This window comes from Mobula hypostoma, chromosome 18 (genome assembly GCF_963921235.1).
Source record: "Mobula hypostoma chromosome 18, sMobHyp1.1, whole genome shotgun sequence".
Classification (NCBI taxonomy): Eukaryota; Metazoa; Chordata; class Chondrichthyes; order Myliobatiformes; family Myliobatidae; genus Mobula; species Mobula hypostoma.
In genome coordinates this window covers 67,347,052-67,373,101 of record NC_086114.1, presented here as the reverse complement: position 1 = coordinate 67,373,101, position 26,050 = coordinate 67,347,052, and the positions used below count along the sequence as shown (strand labels likewise).

Here is a 26,050-nt window from a genome sequence, read left to right as displayed (position 1 = left end):
CGCAGGAACAAAGTAGCTGAGGCGATTCAGCAATGAACGGTCACGTTAAAAATAGACCGCAAAGTAACAAGCTACTAGGGGCCACCAAACAAGAGAGAAGAGAAACCAAACACAGCAGCCAACAAGATAAACTTTAGGCAGGGAGGGGGAAAGCGATGAGCTACTAGTTGAGGCCAGCTGGTTTGATGAAAACTGGGGTTAAATCGGCTGCAGGTTATGTGCTTGGAACTAGTGGCAGAGGAATCCTCTTCGCTGGTTCGAAACTGAGATGTGCAGGCCTGACCAAACACTCTTCCCAACCTTCCACCCACTCATGGACAAACAGGAAGTAGCCCAGTTCTCTGAAAGATTTATTAATCAGATTACACACTGACGCACAGAGGAGTCAGGCCTCAAACACAGGACAGACAGACACTGGGCCCCCGGTCCTTGGCCCGGACTCTTACCCTCCCTACAGATCTAGCCTGACCTGAGTTTCTCCAGCAGGGTGTTTGTTCCACCTCTGGTCCCACCATCTTTGGAGGAAGAGTTCCAAAGGCCCACCACCGTTGTCGTCTTCTGAAGCATGTCATCCTCCTGGGGCATAGGGCTCCATCAGTAGCCCACGAAAGTCCTCTGTCCTGGGCTGAATTGATCCTGTGGCTTCCACTTTCACCACATAACTTCATATGTCTCTGAGGCAAAGGAGAGTCAGGTCTTTGGCACGTCTGCTGATGTTTCTTTAGCTTTGGGTTTTTACGGTATGGAGTTGCTGGCCCCATGATCAACCCTCCTCCTTTTGCAGCCGGGCTTGGGATAGTCCATGGTGGAGTTCCCACCACCCTGAGAGAAAAAATACTTTGCTGAACTTATCTGTAAACAGGTATGAGATATCAGGAGGAAACTGCTTCTGCACGCCAACCCCATCAGGGTAACTTAGCAGTGACCATTCCAATGAAGAGCATTCTAACTGGTTGCATCAGTCTGGTATGGAGCAGATCAGAAAGCAGCCGGAAGCTGTAAAGACAGCCAGCACTAAAGAGTTCGAAACTCAATCGTGGGCACGAGTCTCCCCAGCATTGAGGACATTGTCAAAAAGCGGCACCCATAATTTAGGAGACCCCCTACTCAGCAAACACCCTCTTCTCATTTCTACCCTCAAAGAGGAGGTACAGGAGCCTGAAGGCACACACTCACCGTTTCAGAGACAGCTTCTTCCCCTCTGCCATCAGCTTTCTGAACGGACACTGAACCCATCAACACTCCCTCAGTAGTTTGCTCTCTTTTGGCACTATATTTTAACTTATTTTTATGGCAAAATCTATAATTATGTATTGTACTGTCCTTCTGCCACAAAACAAATTTTACAACAAAATGTCAGTGATAATAGACTTGATTCTCGTCCAAATACATGCTGACCTACTCTACAATAACCCCACTCCGGGTACCGGTCAGTAAACCGTCACTGACCGTCCCCCAGTGTACCAACAACTCCACCCCCCCCCCACCCCACTCCGGGTACTGGTCAGTAAACCGTCACTGACCGTCCCCCAGTGTACCAACAACTCCCCCCCCCCCCACTCCGGGTACTGGTCAGTAAACCGTCACTGACCGTCCCCCAGTGTACCAACAACTTCCCCCCCCACCCCACTCCGGGTACTGGTCAGTAAACCGTCACTGACCGTCCCCCAGTGTACCAACAACTCCCCCCCCCCCCACCCCACTCCGGGTACTGGTCAGTAAACCGTCACTGACCGTCCCCCAGTGTACCAACAACCCCCCCCCCCCCCACTCCGGGTACTGGTCAGTAAACCGTCACTGATCTTCCCCCAGTGTACCAACAACTCCCACCCCACTCCGGGTACTGGTCAGTAAACCGTCACTGACCGTCCCCCAGTGTACCAACAACCCCCCCCCCACTCTGGGTACCGGTCAGTAAACCGTCACTGACCGTCTCCCAACTCCCCCCACCCCCACTCCCACTCTGGGTACTGGACAGTAAACCGTCACTGAACTGCCCCCAATGGACTGACCCCCCTCGACACTCTGGCTACTGGTCAGTAAACTGTCACTGACCGTCCCCCAACTCCCCCCACCCCTACTCCGGGTACCAGTCAGTAAACCGTCACTGACTGTCTCCCAGTGTACCGACAACTACCCCCCCCCCCCAACTCCACTCCGGGTACCAGTCAGTAAACCGTCACTGACTGTCCCCCAGTGTACCGACAACTACCCCCCCCCACCCCACTCCGGGTACCAGTCAGTAAACCGTCACTGACTGTCCCCCAGTGTACTGACAACTACCCCCCCCACCCCACTCCGGGTACTGGTCAGTAAACCGTCACTGACTGTTCCCCAGTGTACCAACAACTCCCCCCCCCCCCCGCCCCCCACCCCACTCCGGGTACTGGTCAGTAAACCGTCACTGACTGTCCCCCAGTGTACCAACAACTCCCCCCCCCCCGCCCCCCACCCCACTCCGGGTACCGGTCAGTAAACCGTCACTGATCGTCCCCCTGTGTACCGACAACTACCCCCCCCCCCACACCCACTCTGGGTACCAGTCAGTAAACCGTCACTGACTGTCCCCCAACTTCCCGCCCCTCACCCCCACTCTGGGTACCAGTCAGTAAACCATCACTGAACTGGCCCCAATGGACTGACCCCCCTCGACACTCTGGCTACTGGTCAGTAAACCGTCACTGACTGTCCCCCAGTGTACTGACAACTACCCCCCCCACCCCACTCCGGGTACCGGTCAGTAAACCATCACTGACTGTCCCCCAGTGTACCAACAACTCCCCCCCCGCCCCCCACCCCACTCCGGGTACCGGTCAGTAAACCGTCACTGACTGTCCCCCAGTGTACCAACAACTCCCCCCCCCGCCCCCCACCCCACTCCGGGTACCGGTCAGTAAACCGTCACTGACTGTCCCCCAGTGTACCAACAACTCCCCCCCCCCCGCCCCCCACCCCACTCCGGGTACCGGTCAGTAAACCGTCACTGACTGTCCCCCAGTGTACCAACAACTCCCCCCACCCCACTCCGGGTACCGGTCAGTAAACCGTCACTGAACTGGCCCCAATGGACTGATCCCCCTCGACACTCTGGGTACTGGTCAATATACTGTCACTGAACTGCCCGCGTGCACTAACTTCTGGTATGAAACACAGCTCTGCAGATATGGACCATACTCCCCCTGCTCTGCCGTTCGGTAGAACTGCACTGATTCCTCATTCCCACTCGCCTCCATCTCAGGAGGGTGAATGTTGAGTGAAGGCAGAGAAGGAGGTGAGCAGTCTCTACGCCCTTCCACCCAGCATCCGGTTTACACACAGCCTTCAGATACTCTGGCCTTGCACTGCTGATAACCTCCCACAGTAATCAGCCCCTGTCCTCCATCCAGCTGTCAGAGAGGGAGAGGTGGAATACAGTGACCGGAAGTGTATGGCCATGCACTTTGGTGGAAGAAATAAAGCTGTAGACTATTTTTTAAATGGGGAGAAAATTGAAAAATCCGAGGTGCAAAGGGATTTGGGAGTCCTTGTGCAGAGATTCCTGGAGGCAAACTTGCAGGATGAGTCAGTGGTAAGGAAGGCAAATGCAATATTAGCATTCATTTGAAGAGGAGTAGAGTATAAAAGTAAGGAAGTGATGCTGAGGCTTTATAAGCCATTGGCCAGACTGTACGGAGCATTGTGAGCAGTTCTGGGCACTTTCTCTAAGAAAAGGCATGATGCCATTGAAGAGGGCCCAGAGGAGGTTGGTGAAAATGAAAGGGTTAACGTATGAGGAGTGTTTGATGGCTCTGTGCCTGTACTTGCTGGAGTTTAGAAGAATTTGGGGAGGGGGTGGATTTCATTAAAACTATTGAATATTTAAAGGTCTAGTTAGAGTGGATGTAGCGAGGATGTTTCCTATAGTGGGAGAGTCTAGGACCAGAGGACACAGAGTAGATGTGGAGAGGGTGTTTCCAATAGTGGGGGAGTCTAGGACCAGAGGGCATAGATAGATTGGACGTGGAGAGGATGTTTCCTACAGTGGGGGAGTCTAGGACCAGAGGACACAGTGAATGTGGAGTGGATGTTTCCTATAGTGGGGGAGTCTAGGACCACAGGACACAGATAGAGTGGATGTGGAGAGGATGTTTCCTATAGTGGGGGAGTCTAGGACCAGAGGGCACAGTTAGAATGGATGTTTCCTATAGTGGGGGAGTCTAGGACCAGAGGACACAGAGTAGATGTGAAGAGGACGTTTCCGAGAGTGGGAGAGTCTAGGACCAGAGGGCACAGATAGAGTGGACGTGGACAGGATGTTTCCTATAGTGGGGGAGTCTAGGACCAGAGGGCACAGTCTCAGAATATCAGAATGTCCATTTAGAACAGAGGAGAAAGAATTTCTTTAGCCAGAGGTTGTTGAATTAATTGACAAGGACAACTGTGACTAAGTAATTGAGTATAATTAAAGTGGAAGCTGATAGGTTCTTGACTAGTCAGGGCATCAAAGTTCACAGGGAGAAGTCAGGAGAATGGGGTTGAGAGGGATAATAAATCAGCCATGATGGAATGGCAGAGCAGACTTGATGGGCCAAATGGCCTAATTCTGTTATGGTCTTATAGAGATGCAGGGTGATCTCAATTCCGAATAGCTTCTATGTCCCCTTTTCAATTCTTTCTTTGTGACTTTCCCTGCCTTGTGTCCATCTGGTCACCCTTCTCACAGACCTTACCCCCGCCACCCATAAATTCACAGAGGACGACAGCATAGAAACAGGCCCTTTGGTGCATCTTATCTAGGCTGAACTATTCATTTGCCTGGTCTCATCGACCTGTACCTGGACCAGAGCCTCCATACCTCTCCCATCCATGTACTTATCCAAACTTCTCTTAGATGTTATAATCACACCTGCATCTACCATTTCCACTGGCATATCATTCCACACTCTTACCATCCTCTAGGTGAAGAGGTTCCTTTCATGTCCCCTTTAAACATTTCACCTTTCCCCTTAACCCATGACCTCTAGCTCTAGTCTCATCCAACCTCAATGGAGAAAGCCTATTTACATTTACCCTATCTATACCCCTCATTACTTTATATACCTTAATGAAATCTCCCCTCAATCTCCTATGCTCCAGGGTAAAAAGTCCAAACCTGTTCAACCTTTCCTATAACTCAAGTGCTGGCAACATCCTTGTAAAGTTTCTCTGCATTTCTTCAATTTTATTGATAGATTTCCTGCAGGTAGGTGACCAGAACTGCACACAATACTCCATTACACCAAAGTCTTATACCAGGGGTCCCCAACCTTTTTTGCACCGCGGACCGGTTTAATATTGACAATATTCTTGCGGTCCGGCCAACCGGGGGTGGGGGTGTTAATCATGCCTGGAATATAGGTGAAACTATAAGTCACTTATAAGTTGCTAATAATATACACAATTTCATTTCTAAAAGGGTTTACTTAACGAATTTAATATTAAACTCACAGCGCATATTTTCCTCCCATGAATATAGTGATAAATCAATTATAAGTCACTTGTAAGTCAATAGCATCATAACATTTTAAGTAACATTTGGATATTAAACACACAGCGCATATTTTCCCCTTATGAGCCTATAAAATCATTGCAACACACCAATATTGGTGAATCAGTGGGAGCCCTGGGCTTGTTTCCCTGCAACAACACGGGATGATGGGAGACAGCGATTCTCGAAGGGGGTTCCTTATGTCCAGTCTATTCCGCAACTTAGTTTTCGTTGCATTCATTGTGGAAGATTCTGCTTCGCAGAGATATGATGTTGGAAATGGAAGCAATGTTTTCAATGCTTTCATGGCTATCTCAGTATATTCAGCCTTGACTTTGATCCAGAATGCTGGCAGAGATGTTATGTCAAACATACTTTTCAGCCCGCCGTCATTTGCAAGCTCGAAGTTGATCATCTTCCCGCGCTGACATGGATGATTCACTGGGGACATTCACAAATGGGTCATGGACCCATTCCTTTGCACGTCTTGGGTCATTTGCGGTTGGGAAGTAACGCTCAAATTCTGCGACAGTAAAGTTAGCTGTGAGAAAGACGGTGCAGCCTCAGTCTCTCCCAAATTCCCAGCTAACATTGGGAACATATCAGATATGCCCCTGTCCACTCGCCGTCCCCACAGTTCCAGTTTGGCTGTGAAAGCAGACACTTTATCTGCCAACTTGAAGACAGTTGTCATTCTCCCCTGAAGTGACAGACTGAGTTCATTGAGCAGGTTGAAGATGTCACAGATAGCCACGAAGTACGACACTCTCAGAGCAGCAGCATTTGTGGAGGTGATGGCTCTCCGCACTTGCTTCTGTCCCGCTTGCTCACGTTTTTTCCGCTCAAAAAACTCAACAGGTCTGTCTTTAAGTGCAGGGTGCTTGGACTCAAGGTGCCGAAGCAGATTTGAGGCTTCATTGCCTCATTAGACAGCTTGTCTCCACATACCACACACAGGGGGCTTGGAGCGTGCGAGTCACCGGTCGCAATAAAGCCATATTTTATGTACGACTCGTCGTATTTTCTGTTGAAGGAAATTTTCTTTTTTTTTGTAGTCTCTACCTCAGCTGCCTCTGCGTTATCATCATCGTTAGGCCTTTTATGTCCTCTTCCACCTCTTCCAAAGAAACTCTCAAGTGACGTTTGTTTTTTACTCATACTGACTGATGACCTCGCGTGTGTTCAAATTCAACAGTGGATGTGACAGGGAATGAGGAAAGGTGCAGCTAACTCATATCGCTTCATACCGCCAAATAATATCATTTCCTCGCGGCCCCATAGCAGTCCGCAACCCGGTGATAGGGGACCACTGTCTTATACAACTTCAACATAACATCCCAACTCCTGTACTCAATACTTTGATCTGTGAAGACTAATGTGTCAATGATCGCTCCCATCTGTCCAACAATGCCTTTGTCCCCCTACCATCAGGCAGAAGGTACCACAGCATTAGGACACAAACTGTTAGGATGAGAAACAGCTTCTTCCCCCAAGCTGTAAGATGACTGAACTCCCTGCCACCACTCGGGTCTCATCACGTATGAAGCGACAGTAGCGCTACACTTTTTAACTAGTGTTGTAAATGTACCTCATTACTTGTCAATTTACCTGTCGTCACTTTACGTACTATGTGTGTGAGTTATGTACTGTGTTGTGCATATTAGTCTGAGAGGGAGATAGTTTCATTTCAGGGTATACATGTGTATGGTTGTTTCATTTGGTGGTATAGATGTGCAGGGTTAAGTGACAATAAACTGAATTGAACTTGAAAAGGCCTCTTTATGACCCCTCACTGGGGTATGGTGATAAATCCTGAATGTGAGGCCTGTCTCTCACCACACAGGCCCTGCTTGACCTTCTGGATGCCTCCAGAATCTTCTGGCTTCGTTTCAGATTTCAAGCATCTGAGGTTTTTCCTTGTTTTTGGTAGATGTTAAATCTCACTGGAACACTCACCCGAGGAGAGACAGAGACAGCTCTCTTTGTGCTATGTCTGTCTCTTGATGCAGTACAGCATTCAACTGCCATTAACATGTCAAACCAGCCCATTGGTGTCTTCTGAAAGCAACAAATCTGTCTAAATCCAAAGGATTCTAAAGATGTTGGAGCACTAGAGTAATTCAATGGGCTTGAGATATTATGTTCTGTTCTGGTCACTCAGTGTAGGAAGGATGTGCAAGATGTAAAGAGGAAATTTACCAGGACACTGCCTGGATTAGAGGGCATGTATTGTGAGGGTAGATTGAGTGATTCCCTTCACACAGACACATCACTCACTCCCAGGGTCAGACACAGAGTGAATCTCCCTCCACACTGTCTCGTCACACACTCCCGGAGTCAGACACAGAGTGAATCTCCCTCCACACTGTCTCGTCACACACTCCGGTTCAGAGTGAATAGTGTGAATCTCCCTCCACACTGTCTCATCACACACCGGCAGGATCAGATACAGACTGATGTTCCCTCTACACCGCCCCATCAGACACTTCCAGGGCCTGACAGAGTGAATCTCCCTTCACACTGTCTCATCAGACAATCCGAGGATCAGACCCAGAGTGGAGCTCTCTCCACACCATCTCATCAAACTCAGCTGTGGGTCTGACACAGAGTGAATGTCCTTTCATACCGTTCCATCAAACACAATCAGGATCTGACAAAGAGTGAAGCTCCCTCTATACCATTCTGACATTCCCAATGTCTCTCCACACAATCCCAGTAAGGCACCCCCGGCGTCTGCCACAGAGTGCATCTCCTCCACATTGTCCCCTCACACACTCTCAGGGTCATATACAGAATGAACCTCCCTCCACACTGTCCAACCACACACTCTCAGGGTCAGAAACAGAATGAACCTCCCTCCACACCATCCCATCACACATTCCCAGGGTCAGACACAGAGTGAATCTCCCTCCGCAACATCCCATCACACATTCCCAGGGGTCAGACACAGAGTGAATCTCCCTCCACAACATCCCCTCACACACTCCCGGGGTCAGATACTGACTGAATCTGTCTCCACAACATCCCATCGCATACTACCAGGGTCAGATACTGACTGAAGCTTCCTCCACACTGTCCGATCACACGCTCCCTGGGTAAAATACAGACTGAAGGTCCCTCTACACCATCTCATCACATGCACTGGAAGGGTCAGAAACAGAGTGAATCTCTCTCCACACTCTCCCATCACACTCTTCCAGGTTCAGACACTGAGTGAATCTCCCTCTAGACTGTCACATCAAGTACTCCAAGGATAAGACATAGTGAAACTCCCTCTACACCGTCCCATCACACACTCATAGTGTCATATATAGAGTGAAGCTCCCTCCGCACTGTCCCATCACACTCTCCTGGGGTCAGACACTGATATAATCTCCTTCCAAACTGTCACAACAAATACTCCCTAGGTTAGACTCAGAGTGAATCTCCCTCCACTCTGACCCATCACACACTCCCAGAGTCATCTACAGAGTGAAGCTCGCTCCAAACTGTCACAGCAAATACTCCCTGGGTCAGATGCAGAGTGAATCTCCCACAATTCTGTCCCATCACACACTCCCAGGGTCAGACCCAGAGTGAAGCTCCCTCCACACTGTCCGATCACACACTCCCAGGGTCATACATAGAGTGAGTCTCCCTCCATACTGTCCGATCACACACTCCCAGGGTCAGACAGAGTGATCTCCCTCCACACTGTCCGATCACACACTCCCAGGGTCATACATAGAGTGAGTCTCCCTCCATACTGTCCGATCACACACTCCCAGGGTCAGACAGAGTGAATCTCCCTTCACACTGTCCCATCACACACTCCTGGGGTCAGACACTGAGTTAATCTCCCTCCAAACTGTCACATGAAAGACTCCCAGGGTCAGACCCAGAGTGAAGCTCCCTCCACACCGTCGCATCACACACCCCTGGGGCCAGACACACAGTGAAGCTCTCTTCACACCATCCCATCACACACTCACAGGGTCAGACCCAGTGAAGCCCCCCTCACACCATCCCAGCACACACTTCCAGGGCCACTGAAGCTCACAGCACATCATTCTATCACATCACATACTCCCAGTTGTCAGATACAGAATGAATCTCCCTCCAAACTTTCCCATCACACGCATCCGTAGACAGACAGAGTGAATCTCCCTTCACGCAATTGAAGCACACACTCTTGGGGTCACACATGAGAGTGAATCTCCCTCCACACCGTCCCATCACACACTTCCTGGATCATATACAGAGTGAAGCTCCATCTACGTTGATTAATCACACACTCCCGGGGTCAGAGAAAGAATGGAGTTTCTTCCACACCATCCCCTAACACACTCGCACAAAGTGAAGCTCCCTCCATACCATCCCATCACACACTCCTGGAGTCTGCCACAGAGTGAATCTCCCTCCACACTGTCCCAGCACAGACTCCAGGGTCAGACACAGAGTGAAGCTCCCTTCACACACTCCCAGGGTCAGACACAGTGAATCTCCTTCTACACTGTCCCATCACACACTCTCAGGGTCATACACAGAGTGATCTCCCTCCACACTGTCCGATCACACACTCCCAGGGTCATACATAGAGTGAGTCTCCCTCCATACTGTCCGATCACACACTCCCAGGGTCAGACAGAGTGATCTCCCTCCACACTGTCCGATCACACACTCCCAGGGTCATACATAGAGTGAGTCTCCCTCCATACTGTCCGATCACACACTCCCAGGGTCAGACAGAGTGATCTCCCTCCACACTGTCCGATCACACACTCCCAGGGTCATACATAGAGTGAGTCTCCCTCCATACTGTCCGATCACACACTCCCAGGGTCAGACAGAGTGAATCTCCCTTCACACTGTCCCATCACACACTCCTGGGGTCAGACACTGAGTTAATCTCCCTCCAAACTGTCACATGAAAGACTCCCAGGGTCAGACCCAGAGTGAAGCTCCCTCCACTCCGTCGCATCACACACCCCTGGGGCCAGACACACAGTGAAGCTCTCTTCACACCATCCCATCACACACTCACAGGGTCAGACCCAGTGAAGCCCCCCTCACACCATCCCAGCACACACTTCCAGGGCCAGACACACACTGAAGCTCACAGAACATCGTTCCATCACATCACATACTCCCAGTTGTCAGATACAGAATGAATCTCCCTCCACACCATCCCATCACATACTCCCAGGGTCAGACAGAGAGTGAAGCTCTCTCCACACACTCCAAGGTTCTGATACAGAGTGAAGCTTTCTCGATAGTCCCATCACATACTCCCAGGGTCAGACACAGTGGAATTCCCTCCACACTGTCCCATCACACACTTCGGGGGTCTGACACAGAGTGGAATTCCCTCCACATCATTCCATCACACACTCCCAGTTTCTGACACAGAGTGAAACACCCTCAACACATGCCTGTCACATTCCCAGGATCTGACACAGAGTTAAGTTCCCTCCACACCATCCCATCACACACCCCCAGGGTCAGACACAGAGTGAAACTCCCTCTACACTGTCCCATCACACACTCTCAGGTATAGACACAGCGTGAAATTCCCTCCACATCGTCCCATCTCACACTCCCAGAGTCAGACATGGTGTGAAGGTCCCTCTCCACCGTCTCATCACACACCTCCAGGGTCAGATCCAAAGTGAAGCTCCCTCCACACCTTCCCATCTCACACTCCCAGGGTCAGACATAGAGTGAAGCTCCCTTCACACTGTCCCATCACACAATTCCGGGTTAGACATAGAGTGGAACTCCATCCACACCGTCCCATCACACATTCCTGCGGTCAGACACGCAGTGAATCTCCCTCCACTCCGTCCCATCATAGACTAATAGAGTCTGACAGAGTGAAGTTCCCTCCACACCATCCCATCACACAGTCCCGTTCCAGGGTCAGACAAGGATGAAGTTCCCACAACACCGTCTCATTACACACTTATGTCCCGGGGTCAGACAGAGTGAAGCTCCTTCTACACCATCTCATCACTCATGCCCAGGGTCAGACACAGAGTGAATCTCTCTCCATACCATCCCATCACACACTCCCAGGGTCAGATACAGAGTGAATCTCCATTCACACCATCCCATCACACACCCCCTGGGTCAGACACAGAGTGAATCTCCATCCACACCATCCAATCACACTCCCAGGGTCAGACACAGAGTGAATCTCTCTCCACATCATCCCATCACACACTCTCGGGGCTAGACATTGAGTGAATCTCCATCCACACCATCCAATCACACACTCCCGGGGTCAGACAGAGTGAAACTCCTTCCACACCATCTCATCACACACGCCCAGTGTCAGACACAGAGTGAGTCTCTCTCCACACCATCCCATCACACACTCCCGGGGTCAGACAGAGTGAAACTCCTTCCACACCATCTCATCACACACGCCCGGGGTCAGACACAGAGTGAATCTCCTTCCACACCATCCAATCACACACGCCCAGGGTCAGACACAGAGTGAATCTCCATCCACACCATCCCATCACACACGCCCAGGGTCAGACACAGAGTGAATCTCCATCCACACCATCCAATCACACACACTCCCAAGGTCAGACACAGAGTGAATCTCCATCCACACCATTCCATCACACACTCCCGGGGTCAGATACAGAGTGAATCTCCCTCTACACCATCACATCACACACTCCCGGGGTCAGACACAGAGTGAATCTCCCTCCTCATCATCACATCACACACTCCCGGGGTCAGACACAGAGTGAAGCTCCCTCCACATCATGCCATCACACACTCACAGGTTCTGAAAAAGATTTAAGCTCCCTCCTTCCCATCACACAATCCCAGGGTCTGACATGGAGTGAATCTACTTCAACAGATTTCCATCACATTCCAAGGATCGGAGACAGAGTGAAGCTCCCATCACACCCTTCCTGGTTCAGACACGGAGTGAATCTCCCTTCACACTCCCCTATGACACACTCTCTGGGTTATATACAGTGTGAATCTCCCTCCACACTGTCCCATTGCACATTCCCAGGTACAGAGCGTGAAGCTCCCTCTACACCTTCCCATCACACACACATGGGGTCATATACAGAGTGAATCTCCCTCTACACTGTCCCATCACACACTCCCAGGGTCAGACCCAGAATGAAGCTCCCTCCACACTGTCCCACCACACCCCCCCAGGGTCAGACACAGAGTGAAGCTCCCTCCACACTGTTCCACCACACACTCTCAGGATCAGACACTGAGTTAATCTCCCTCCAAACTGTCACATCAAATACTCACGGGGTCAGACACAGAGTGAATCTTCCTCCATTCTGTCCCATCACACACTCCCAGGGTCAGACCCAGAGTGAAGCTCCCTCCACACTGTCCCATCACACACCCCTGGGGCCAGACACACACTGAAGCTCCCAGCACACCGTCCCATCACATCACATACTCCCGGAATGTCAGACACAGAATGAATCTCCCTCCAAACTTTCCCATCGCACGCATCCGTGGTCAGACAAAGCGTGAATCTCCCTCCATACAATCGAAGCACACACTCCTGGGGTCACACAGAGAGTGAATCTCCCTCCATACCATCCCATCACACACTCCCAGGGTCAGACAGAGAGTGATACTCCCTCCACACTGTTCCAACACATACTTCCGGGGTCAGACTCAGAGTGAATCTCATTTCATCTGTCTTATCACACCCCACCGGGGTCAGATACAGAGTGAATCTCCCTCCACACTCTCCTATGACACACACCCAGGATCATATACAGTGTGAATTTCCCTCCACATTGTCCCATCATACATTCCCAGGTACAGACACAGTGTGAAACTTCCTCCACACCGTCATATCTCATATTCCCTGGATCAGACTTGGTGTAAAGTTCCCTCTACACCATATCATCATACACTCCCAAAATCTGACACAGAGTGAAGCTCCCTCCACAACATTCCATCTCACACTCCTGGGGTCAGTCCCAAAGTGCATCTCCCTCCACACTGTCTCATCACATATTCTCAGGGTCAGACACAGAGTGAAGCTCCCTCCACACTGTCCCATCACACACTCCCAGGGTCATATACAGAGTCACACACTCCCAGGGTCATATACAGAGTGAAGCTCCCTCTACACAGTCTCATTTTACACTCCTAGGGTCTGACACAGAGTGAAGCTCCCTCTACACTGTCCCATCACACACACCTGGGATTAGACACAGAGTGAAGCTCTCTCTCATCACCGTCCCATCACACTTTCCCAGAGTCTGACACAGAGTGATGCTTCGTCCACACTGTCGCATCAACGAGACCCGGGGTCAGATCTAAAGTGAAGCTCCCTCGACACCGTCCTGTCACACTCTCCCAGCATCAGACACAGAGTGAAGTTTCCATCACACACTTCCGGGTCAGATATAACATGAAGCTCCCTCCACGCCGTCCCATCACACACTCCCAGGGTCAGATATAACGTGAAGCTCCCTCCACACACTCCTGGGTCAGATATAATGTGGAGCTCCCTCCACACACTCCTGGGTCAGATATAACATGAAGCTCCCTCCACACCATCCCATTACACACACACACTCCTGGGTCAGATATAATGTGAAGCTCCCTCCACACCGTCCCATCACACACTCCTCGAGTCAGATCTAAAACGTAGTTCCCTCTATACCATCCCATCACCTACTCCTGGAGTCAGATCTAAAACGTAGTTCCCTCTATACCATCCCATCACCTACTCCTGGGGTCAGGCAGAGAGTGATGCTCGTCCCACACCGCTCTGCCATACACTCATGGGGTCAGACACAGAGTGAAACTCCGTCCACACCGTCCTGTCACACCCTCCCAGCATCAGACACAGAGTGAAGTTTCCATCACACACTCCTGGGTCAGATATAATGTGGAGCTCCCTCCACACACTCCTGGGTCAGATATAACGTGAAGCTCCCTCCACACCGTCCCATCACACACTCCTGGGTCAGATATAACGTGAGGCTCCCTCCACACCGTCCCATCACACACTTCTGGAGTCAGATCTAAAACGTAGTTCCCTCTACACCATCCCATCACATACTCCTGGAGTCAGGCAGAGAGTGATGCTCGTCCCACACCGCTCTGCCACACACTCATGGGGTCAGACACAGAGTGAATCTCCCTCCACACCGTCCTGCCACACACTAGTGAGGTGAGACACAGAGTGAAGCTCCCTCCACACCGTTCCATTTCACACTCTCAAATGAGGAATTGCATAGCCTAGTTACTCTGATAAACACGGAAAAATTCATTAAAATGTGTGTGTGTGTATGGCTTTCACAGGATATACTTGGGTATTGCCTCACATACACACAAGACCATCATACAGACACATATGCATCATACAGAGCACAGACATGCAAACACACACATGTGCACATCACACATGCATTCACACAGAGGACATGCAAACACTTACACGCATGGTCTCTCACACACACACACACACACACACACCAGTACCCTGAAGCACACACACAGAAAGACACATCCACACAGACATACTCACAGAGATAAACACATAAACATATGCACACACTGAATAAACATACATAGACCCATATATACACGAACATACACACACACAGATAGACACACGCAGATCCACACAATACATACTCACAGATACAAACACAAATACACACACAGAAACACACAATACACACCCTAAAAGGCACTCACTTACGCACCCCGGTTTCGCTCTATCGCTCTAGATGAATTAGAGCTCTCTCTCCCTCTCTCTCTCACACACACACACACACACACTCTGTCCGACATTACCAGAGCCTGCCTCCCACATCAGCACCGCACAAAAGCACAGTTGCTTAAAGGCAGGAATTCACAGCACTGATATGTGATGGGAATGTCAAACGTTAATTCCAACCCGGTTTTGTAAACCGGTATATCCTAGCACGAACGCCGGCCGGGTAATCTTTGGGTCTGCACCCATCCCGTGTTTGAAACCGGTCCAAACACAAGTTACCCTCGAGCGATAGCAGTGATTTCTGGCGGCGAGCGGTGGGCGTGAATCCAGGGCAAGGTGGGAGAAGCCGGCAGATCGGTGTCAGCAACTCCGCCGACGGGCACTTACCGTTCCGAGGCTCTCAGGTCCTAGATCATGGCTGGGTGTGCCGGGCGCTGGTCACTTCTGCTCGGCCAGGCTCGGCGATTGTCCGCACCCTGCCCTCTTTCCCAGACATCACACGGACACGGCACGGCACGGCAGTGGGCACGAAGCAGGCCCGGCACTGGGGAGGTGGACGGACGGAGGGAGGGAGGGCGAGAAGAAGGCAGGCGGGGCAATAAGCGCCTGCAGATCCCACATTTCATGGGAAGGGAGGAGGGGGGCGTACAGCTCCGGATTCAAACCCGGCTGACAGCCACACACAGGAAGAGCAGCCCGTTAACTCTTCGATGGCCGCTTTCCTGTGAACCCTGTGAGGGAGACCTGACCCAACGACTCGCCCTCGAACGCCACACTATAACTCCCCCCAACACCTCAACCAAACTCCATTACAACCCCCCCACTCCCCCGCCTCTGGATGAACAGATAGGGATGTGTCTCTGAGTCACCGAGACCCTCCATTCTCCCCCAACAAAGCCGCCCCCTCTCGCTTCCTCCACTCCGAGTAACGGGCCACCATAGACTGTGGGAGGGGTGGTACAGAGGGAGGGTCACACTGTGGGAGGGGTGGTACTGAGGGAGAGTCACACTGTGGGAGGGGTGGTACCGAGGGAGTGTCACACTGTGGGGGGGTGGTACCGAGGGAGGGTCACACTGTGGGGGGGTGGTACCGAGGGAGGGTCACACTGTGGGAGGGGTGGTACTGAGGGAGGGTCACACTGTGGGAGGGGTGGTACTGAGGGAGTGTCACACTGTGGGAGGGGTGGTACTGGGGGAGGGTCACACTGTGGGAGGGGTGGTCCTGAGGGAGGGTCACACTGTGGGAGGGGTGGTACTGAGGGAGGGTCACACTGTGGGAGGGGTGGTACTGAGGGAGTGTCACACTGTGGGGGGGTGGTACTGAGGGAGGGTCACACTGTGGGAGGGGTGGTACTGAGGGAGAGTCACACTGTGGGAGGGGTGGTACTGAGGGAGGGTCACACTGTGGGAGGGGTGGTACTGAGGGAGAGTCACACTGTGGGAGGGGTGGTACTGAGGGAGGGTCACACTGTGGGAGGGGTGACGCTGAGGGAGGGTCTCACTGTGGGAAAGGTGGTACCGAGGGAGAGTCACACTGTGGGAGGGGTGGTACTGAGGGAGGGTCACACTGTGGGAGGGGTGACGCTGAGGGAGGGTCTCACTGTGGGAAAGGTGGTACCGAGGGAGGGTTACACTGTGGGAAGGGTGATACTGAGGGAGGGTCACACTGTGGGAGGGTTGGTAACGAGGGAGGGTCACTGTGGGAGGGGCGGTACTGAGGGAGGGTCACTGTGGGAGGGGTGGTACTGAGGGGAGTCACACTGCAGGAGGGGTGGTACTGAGGGAGAGTCACACTGTGGGAGGGGTGGTACTGAAGGGAATCACACTGTGGGGTGGTGGTACTGATGGAGGGTCACACTGTGGGAGGGGCGGTATTGAGGGAGAGTCACACTGTGTGAAGGGTGATACTGAGGGAGGGTCACACTGTGGGAGGGTTGGTAACGAGGGAGGGTCACACTGTGACTGAGGCCGTACTGAGGGAGGGTCACACTGTGGGAGGGGTGGTACTGAGGGAGAGTCACACTGTGGGAGGGCTGGTACTGAGGGACAGACACACTGCGGAAGGGGTATCAGTGTGGAAGCACACGTTTGCCACATTGTACTAAGCCTCACCTGTCCATGAACTGTGTGTTGCTTGAATTTCCAGCATCTGCAGTATTCCTGTTGTTTGTGTCCATGAACTCAGTTAGTTTTCTTTTAAACATTGCTAATGTGGCCACTTGAACCACTATTTCTCGCATCTCTTTTCAAATACTCACCTAGCTTTGTGTGAAGAAGCTGCCCCTGATGTCCTTTTCATCTGGTTTTTAGCACACTCCCATGAGAAGCAGCTTCTATTTATTGGTTCTTACTGTGCACAGCTTAGAAGTCATGTCTTGACAGTAGGAGGCAAAAGATGATGGCAGGGTTTCAGGAACTGCTTTCTCCCCAACGCCATCAGATTTTTGAACGGACAACGAGCCACCATATTAGCACTTCCCCACTACATTTTTGCTGTCCTTTTATGCTACTTATTTATTTTAAAAATATATATTATACTGTAATTTATAATGTTTTTTATGTAGTCCACTGTACTGCTGGTGCCAGACAATACTTTTCATGAGATACTGTAAGTCAGAGATGTTAAACCCGATTCTGACTCTGGTTGGATGCCTGTGACTAGTGGTGTTCCATTGGCACCGGTGCTGGGACCCTGGCTGTTGTGGGGTAGGAAGCAAGATTAACACACACAAAATGCTGGAGAACTCAGCAGGTCAGGCAGCATCCATGGAAATGAGTAAACTGTTGATGTTTTTGGCTGAGACCCTTCATCGAGACGGGACGGGAAGAAAGAGATGAGATGTCAAAGTAAGAAGCTGTGGGGAGTGGACGAAGATGTAGGTGATAGGTGAACCAGAGAGGGGGAGGGGTGAAGTCAAGACTGGATATTGATTGGTAAAAGAGATAAAGGGCTGGAGAAGGGGGAATCTGATGGGAGAGGACAGAGGGCCATGGAAGAAAGGGAAAGGGGAAGAGCACCGGGGGCAGATAAGGAGATAAGGTGAGAGAGAGAAATGGGAATGGGGAACGGTGGAGAGGTAAGGGGGCAATTACTGGAAGTTTGAGATATCAATGTTCATGCCATCAGGTTGGAGACTACCCAGATGGAATATAAGGTGTTGCTTCTCCAACTTGAGTGTGGCTTCATCAGGGCAGTCGAGGAGGCCATGGACTGACATGTTGGAATGGGAATGGGAAGTAGAATTGAAATGGGTTGCCACTGGGAGATCCCGCTTTTTCTGGCAGATGGAGTATAGGTGCTTGGTGAATGGGTCTCCCAATCTACATCAGGTCTCACTGATATAAGACCAAAAGACCATAAGACATAGGAGCAGAATTAAGCCGTTTGGCTCATCAAGTTTGCTCCACCGTGCAATCATGGCTGATTCTTTTTTGCCCTCCTCAGCCCCACTCCCCAGCCTTCTCCCCGTAGCCTTTGATGCCATGACCAATCAAGAACCTATCAAACTCTGCCTTAAGTACATCCAATGACCTAGCCTCCACAGCTGCCTGTGGTAATAAATTCCACAAATTCACCACCCTCTGGCTAAAGAAGTTTCACTACATCTCTGTTTAAAAAACGATGCCCCCTGACAATGTGCTCTCTTGCCCTAGACTCCCATGCCATGGGAAACATTCTTTCCACATCTATTCTGTCTAGGCCTTTCAACCTTTGAAAGATTTCAATGAGATCCCCCCTCATCCTTCCAAATTCCAGCAAGTACAGACCCTGTGCAATCAAGGGTTCCTCATATAATAATCCTTTCATTTCTGGAATCATTCTTGTGAACTTCCTTAGAATCCTCTTCAATGGAAACACATCTTTACTTAAATGGAAGAGCCCAAAACTGTTCACAATACACAAGATGAGGCCTCACCAGTATCACATGGTACTCAGCATCACATCCCTGCTCTTGTATTCTAGACCTCTTGAAATAAATGGTAACATTGCATTTGCCTTCCTCACTACTGACTCTACCTGCAAGTTAACCTTCAAGGCGTTCTGCACAAGGACTCCCAAATCACTTTGCGTCTTAGATTTTTGGACTTTTCTCCCCATTTAGAAAATAGTCTGCACATTTATTTGTTCTACCAAAGTAAATGACTATGCATTTTCCAACATTGTATTTCATTTGCCACTTTTTTGCCCATTCTCCAAATCTGTCCTTCTACAGTCTAGCTGTTTCCTCAACACTACCTGCCCCTCCTTCGTATCATCAACACACGTGTCTACAAAGCCATCTATTGCATCATCTAAATCATTGATATACAGCATGGAAAGAGGCAGACCCTGCAGTGACCCTTGTGGAGCACCACTAGTCACTGGCAGCCAATCAGACAAGGATCCTTTTATTCCCAGTTGCTGCCTCCTACCAATCAGCCAATGCTCTAACCATGTTAGTAATTTTCCTGTAATACCATGGGCCATATTCCTGCAATACTCTTAAAGTTGGTAAGCAGCCTCATGTGTGGCACCTTGTCAAGGGCTTTCTGTAAGTCCAAATATACAACATCTACTACATCCCCCTTATCTATCCTACTTGAAATCTCCTCAAAGAATTCCAACAGGTTCGTCAAGCAGGATTTTCCCTGAAGGAAACCAAGCCGACTTTGTCCTGTCTTGTCCTGTGTCACTCAGTACTCCATAACCTCATCCTTCACAACTGACTCCAACATCTTCCCAACCACTGAGGTCAGGCTAACTGGTCCATAATTTCCTTTCTTCTGCCTTTCTCCTTTCTTAAAGAGCAGAGTGACATTTGCAATTTTCCTGTCCTCTGACACTATGCCAGAGTCCAATGACTTCTGAAAGATCATTACAAATCCTCCACAATCTCTACCTTTTTCAGAACCCTCGGGTGCAGTTCATCTGGTCCAGGTGACTTATGTACCCTTAGGTCTTTTAACTTTTTTAGCACCTTCTCACTTGTTATAGTAACTTCACTCACTTCTCTTCCCTCTCACCCTTCAACATCTGGCACACTGCTAATGTCTTCCACAGTGAAGACTGATGCAACATGCTCATTTAGTTCATCTGCCATCTCCTTGTCCTCTGTTATTATTTCTCCAGGCTCATTTTCTGGTGGTCCTATATCCATTGTCATCTCTCTGTTATTTTTTACACACTTGAAAACGTTTTTACTATCCACTTTGATATTGTTTGCTAGCTTGCTTTTATATTTCATCTTTTCCCTCCTAACGATTCTTTTAGTTGCTTTCTGTAGGGTTTTAAGAGCCTCCCAATCCCTTGTCTTCCCACTAAATTTTGCTTTTTTATATGCCCTTTCTTTTGTTTTTACATTAACTTTGACTTCACTTGTCAGCCATGGTTGTACCATTATGCCATTCGAGTATTTCTTTGTTTTTGGAAGGGATGTTATGTTGGACTAGATGTTATTCTCACTCCTGAGATGTGCTGCCTAGACTCTGTGGGGTGGCCAAGTGAGAGGTGGCATCTTCTGGGTTATCATGTGGGCGCCCTCTTTCCTCAGTGTTTTGCTGATAGGCCCACGACACCTCCGGAGGGTTCAGCAGTGAATCTCAGCGTCCTGGGCTCACCCCCGAGATGCCTTTCACTCACTTGGGGGGCCAGATGGAATCCTTTCTCTTCATCCAGAGCCACTGACTGCCCTTTTCAGCAGCTCTGGAGAGGTCTTTGACTGCTTGTCGGTGTGTCTTCCCTCACACTCCCAACTCCTGGAGTAGCCTTGATGTTGATGTGGCTACAAATCCTCTGCGGCCTACTTCGATTGGTCGGACCCTTGCTTTCCAGCCACGTTGTTGCGCATCGGCTGCAAGGTCACCATACCTCAGCTTCTTGCGCTCGTCGGCTTCCTCCACTGCATCCTCCCAGGGCACTGTAAGCTCGATGATGTAAACGAGATGGAGTGAGGCCGACCATAGCACAAGGTCTGGTCTGAGGTTGGTTTCCGCGATTTCAGTTGGGAAGCAGAGCCCCTGGCCTAAGTCTGCCACCACCTTCCAATCACGTGCCCGCTTAGGCACCCGGTGTCTGGTCTCGATATATTGATTCTGGCTTGACCCTCACCTTCCCGGACAAATGCTGTTAACGGACGGCGGGATGAAAGGGGAGAGAGAGTGTTGACGCTCATCCACCGACTTTCCAGCACTGCTGCAAGACACCATAGCACCCGGTTGTGCTGCCAGGTGTATCGGCCTTGAGTAAGGCTGGTCTTGCAGCCCATCAGAATGTGTTTTAGTGTTGCTGAAGTCAGGCAGAGGGAGCATGTGGGGTCCTCTCCATACCACTGGCTGAGATTCATGGGAGACAGCAAGACATCGTAGGCTGCCCTGATGGTGAAGCTCGCTCTGAATGTCCCCATCTCCCACAGCTCTTTCCAGGAGATCTTTCTTTTCTGTACTCCCTCCCATCTCATCCATTGTCTGTGCCCTGCCTGAGCGACAGCCTTTGCGCACCTTGCCACCTCCTCCTGCTGACATATCTCCTGCGTCATGAGCCTGCGTCTCTGAGACGGAGCAGCCTTGTTCCAGGCTGGTGTACTTTCCCCAAGGACAAGACTTCTCCACTCCCTCCCATCTATCCTGCACCTTTTCCTCATTTTTCCCAGAAACTCACACCATCGCTACTCTGTTGTTATCCCTGCCAGCATCTCCTTCCAATTTACTTTGACCAACTCTTTTCTCATGCCACTGTAATTTCCTTTACTCCACTGAAATACTGTCACATCAGACTTTATTTTTCCCTATTAAGTTTCAAGTTGAACTCTATCATATTATGATCACTGCCTCCTAAGGGCTGTTTTGCCTTAAGCTCCCTAATCACCTCTGGTTCATTACATAAACCCAATCCAGTAAAGCTGATCCCTTAGTAGGCTCAACAATAAACTGCTCTAAAAAGCCACCTCATGGACATTCAACAAACTCACTCTCTTGAGGTTCATTACCAACGAGATTTTCCCGATCGATCTGCATGTTGAAATCATCCATGACTATCATAAGTTTTCCCTTTTTGACATGCCTTTTCTATTTCCCATTGTAATTTGTTGTCCACATCCCAGTTACCATTGGGAGGCTTGTATATAACTGCCATCAGGGTCCTTTTACCCTTGCAGTTTCTTAACTCAACCCACAAGGATTCAATATCTTCTAATCTGATGTCACATCGTTCCACTGATTTGATGCCATTCTGTACCAGCAGAGCCACGCCACCCCCTCTGCCTACGTTCCTATCCCTCTGATACAACGTGAAACCTTGGATATTCAGTTCCCAACTACAACCATCCTTCAGCCATGATTCAGTGATGAACATAACATACCTAATACTGCAACAAGATCATTCACAGAAGGCCACACCAGGAGCACCGGACACAATGTATGACACTAACAGACTCGTGGGTGAAGTGTTGCCTCACCTGGAAGGACTGTTTGGGGCCCTGAATGGTATTGAAGGAGGAGGTGTAGGGGCAGGAGTAGCACTTGTTCTGCTTGCAAGCGTAAGTGCCAGGAGGGAGATCAGTGGGGAGGACAAATGGACAAGGAAGCCACATAGGGAGACCCAGAGGGAGTCCCTGTGGAAGATGGAAAGTAGGAGGGAGGCAAGATATGCTTGGTGGTGGGATCCTGTTGGAGATGGCGGAAGTTCTGGAGAATTATGTGCTGGACACGGAGGATGTAAGGGGTGGTAGGTAAGTCCTGTGAGTCTGTTGGGCTCATCCACTGTATCTGGTGCTCCCGGTGTGGCCTCCTATATATTAGTGAGACATTACCTCCTACAAAGCAAAACCCAATAGCATGAATGGCAGTGATGCTTCACTACCAGATGAACTCAACGCCTTCTATGCCAGCTTTGACTGGGAGAACACAACTACAGCTGTGAAGATCCCTGCTGCACCTGATGACCCTGTGATCTCTGTCTCAGAGGCTGACGTTAGGCTGTCTTTAAAGAGAGTGAACCCTCGCAAGACGGAAGGTCCCGATAGAGTACCTGGCAAGGCTTTGAAAACCTGTGCCAACCAACTAGCGAGACTACTCAAGGACATTTTCAACCTCTCATTGGTATGGGCTGAAGTTACCACTTGCTTCAAAAAGGCAACAAATACACCAGTGCCTAAGAAGAATAATGTGGGCTGCCTTAATGACTATCACCCGGTAGCAGTCACATCGACAGTGAAGAAATGCTTTGAGAGGTTGGTCCATGACTAGACTGAACTCCTGCCTCAGCAAGGACCTGGACCCATTGCAATTTGCCTATCGCCACAATAGGTCAACTGCAGACGCAATCTCAACGGCTCTCCACACAGCTTTAGACCACCAGGACAACACAACCACTATAGTCAGGATGCCGTTCATCGACTATAGCTCAGCATTTAATACCATCATTTCCACAATCCTGATTGAGAAGTTGCAGAACCTGGGCCTCTGTACCTCCCTCTGCAATTGGATCTTCTACTTCCTAACTGGAAGACCACAGTCTGTGTGGATTGGTGATAACATATCCTCCTCACTGACGATCAACACTGGTACACCTCAGAAGTGTGTCCTTAGCTCACTGCTCTACTCTCTATATACACATGACTGTGTAGCTAGGCATAGTTCAAATACCATCTATAAATTTGCTGATGATACAACCACTGTTGGTAGAATTTCAGATGGTGACAAGAGGGCGTACAGGAGTGAGATATGCCAACCAGTGGAGTGGTGTCACAGCACAACCTGGCACTCAGTGTCAGTAAGACGAAAGAGCTGATTGTGGACCAGGAAGAGTAAGATGAAGGAACACATATCATTCCTCATAGAGGGATCAGAAGTGGAGAGCGTGAGCAGTTTCAGGTTCCTGGGTGTCGAGATCTCTGAGGATCTAACCTGGTCCCAACATATCAACGCAGTCATAAAGAAGGCAAGACAGCGGCTATACTTTACTAGGAGTTTGAAGAGATTTGGTATGTCAACAAATACACTCAAACACTTCTATAGATGTACTGTGGACAGCATTCTGACAGGCTGCATCACTGTCTGGTATGGGGGGGTGCGGTGGAGGTCTACCGCACAGGACCGAAAGAAGCTGCAGAGGGTTGTAACTCTAGTCAGCTCCATCTTGGGTACTAGCCTACAAAGTACCCAGGACATCTTCAGGGAGCGGTGTCTCAGAAAGGCAGTATTCATTATTAAGGACCTCCAGCACCCAGGGCATGCCCTTTTCTCACTGCTACCATCAGGTAGGAGGTACAGAAGCCTGAAGGCACACACTCAGCGATTCAGGAACAGCTTCTTCCCCTCTGCCATCCGATTACTAAATGGACATTGAATCTTTGGACACTACCTCACTTTTTTTAATATACAGTATTTCTGTTTTTTGCATGTTTTTAAAATCTATTCAATATATGTATACTGTAATTGATTTACTTGTTTATTTGTTATTATTATTTTTATTTAATTTTTTTTCTCTCTTCTATATTATGTATTGCATTGAACTGCTGCTGCTAAGTTAACAAATTTCATGTCACATGCCGGTGATAGTAAACCTGATTCTGAGACCCAATGTAGATCGGGGGACTGCTTTGCTGAGCACCAGGAAAAGCAGGATCTCCCTGTGGCCACCTATTTCAATTCTACTTCCCATTCCCATTCCAACATGTCAGTCCATGGCCTCCCTCCTCTACTGTCGTAATGTGCCCACACCCTATATTCTGTCTGGCATGAACATCAATTTCTCAAACTTCTGGTAATTGCTCCCCTCCCAGCCATTCTCCTTTACCATTCCCCATTCCCATTTCCCTCTCTCACCTTATCTCCTTACCTGCCCATCGCCTCCCTCTGGTGCTCCTCTCCCTTCCCTTTCTTCCACGGCTTTCTGTCCTCTCCAACCAGATTCCCCCTTCTCCATCCCTGTATTTCTTTCACCAATTAACTTCCTAGCTCTTTACTTCACCCCCTCGCGCCCCTCCTGGTTTCACCTACTACCTTGAACTTCTTCCTCCACCCCCTCAGCTTCTCACTCTGACTTCCCATCTCTTTGTTCCAGTCCTGACGAAGGGTCTCAGCTGGAAACGCCAACTGTTTACTCTTTCCCATACTGTAGAAGCTGCCTGACCTGCTGAGTTCCTCCAGCACTTTGTGTGTCTTGCTTTGGATTTCCAGCACCTGCAGAATTTCCCTTGTTTGTGAGTAGGCTTATGGATTGTTTGAGCTGTTGACAGAATGGACGGGAGTATTTGGCCACAGGGTTATACTGGTGTGTTGGTGAGTTGGAATGAGAAAAGGCTGAGGGAGTTTAATCTTGATAAATGTGAGGTGATGCTCTTCTCTTCACTATCATCAGGGAGGCAGTACAGGAGATTGAAGGCACACTCCCAATGTTTCAGGAACAGCTTCGTCCCCTCCACTGTCAGATTTCTTTATGGACAATGAACCAACATCAATATTTTTGCTCTCTTTTTGCACTATTTATTTAAATTATAAACATGAGAATGTATGAAGATGCTGGAAATCCAGAGAAACACACGCAAAATGCTGGAGGAAGTCAGAAGGTCAGGCAGCATCCATGGAAATGAATAAACAGTCAACTTTTTGGCCTGAGAACCTTCTTCAGGACTGGAAGGGGGCAAAAGCCCGAATAAGAAGGTGGGGGAGGGGAAGGAGGGCAAGCTGGCAGGTGGTAGGTGAGACCAGATGAAGGAGAAAGGTTGGGAGGTGGGGGTGATGAAGTAAAACACTGGCAGGTGATGGGTGGAAAAGCTAAAGGGCTGAAGAAGAAGGAATCTGATAGGAGAGGAGAGTGAATTATGGAAGAAAGGAAAGGAGGA

General features: G+C 49.8%; 1 protein-coding gene across 3 annotated transcripts in view; it reads right to left on the bottom strand.

The window, feature by feature from the left end:
• LOC134358613 (leucine-rich repeat and immunoglobulin-like domain-containing nogo receptor-interacting protein 1) overlaps window positions 1-26,050 on the bottom strand; it is a 452,689-nt gene that overhangs the window by 45,381 nt on the left and 381,258 nt on the right. Inside the window, exon 1 of one of the 3 annotated variants that reach the window (XM_063071053.1) lies at window positions 15,615-15,978. The exons of the other annotated variants lie outside the window; for them this stretch is intronic. The gene's annotated coding sequence lies outside the window, so the exon portion shown is untranslated. Of the gene's footprint in view, window positions 1-15,614; window positions 15,979-26,050 lie in introns of those variants that run through there. 3 annotated transcript variants of the gene reach the window in all.